The sequence below is a fragment of the Egretta garzetta genome, unplaced genomic scaffold (assembly GCF_000687185.1).
Source record: "Egretta garzetta isolate BGI_Z169 unplaced genomic scaffold, ASM68718v1 scaffold245, whole genome shotgun sequence".
Classification (NCBI taxonomy): Eukaryota; Metazoa; Chordata; class Aves; order Pelecaniformes; family Ardeidae; genus Egretta; species Egretta garzetta.
The window spans coordinates 220,373-220,610 of NW_009259721.1; positions in this window are offsets into that span (position 1 = coordinate 220,373).

The following is a 238-nucleotide window of genomic DNA, read 5'->3' on the forward strand; positions in this document are numbered from 1 at the left end:
CTCGCCGCTTGCTGCGCCGCAGGCCCCTCCTGAAGGCCCGCGACGAGTCCCGGCCGGTCTGGGGCCGCGCTTCCGTTGTCCGGATTAACGGGCAGTACGGGGCTCTACCCGAGGTCCAGACCAGCTGAAAGAAAACGGGCTTTTGGTGTTAGGATTATTTTTTTTTTAATTATTCTGTATGTATGTATGCCTTTACAGATGTCCTTGGAAGTTGTTTAACTTCCCTTCCCCCGTCGAT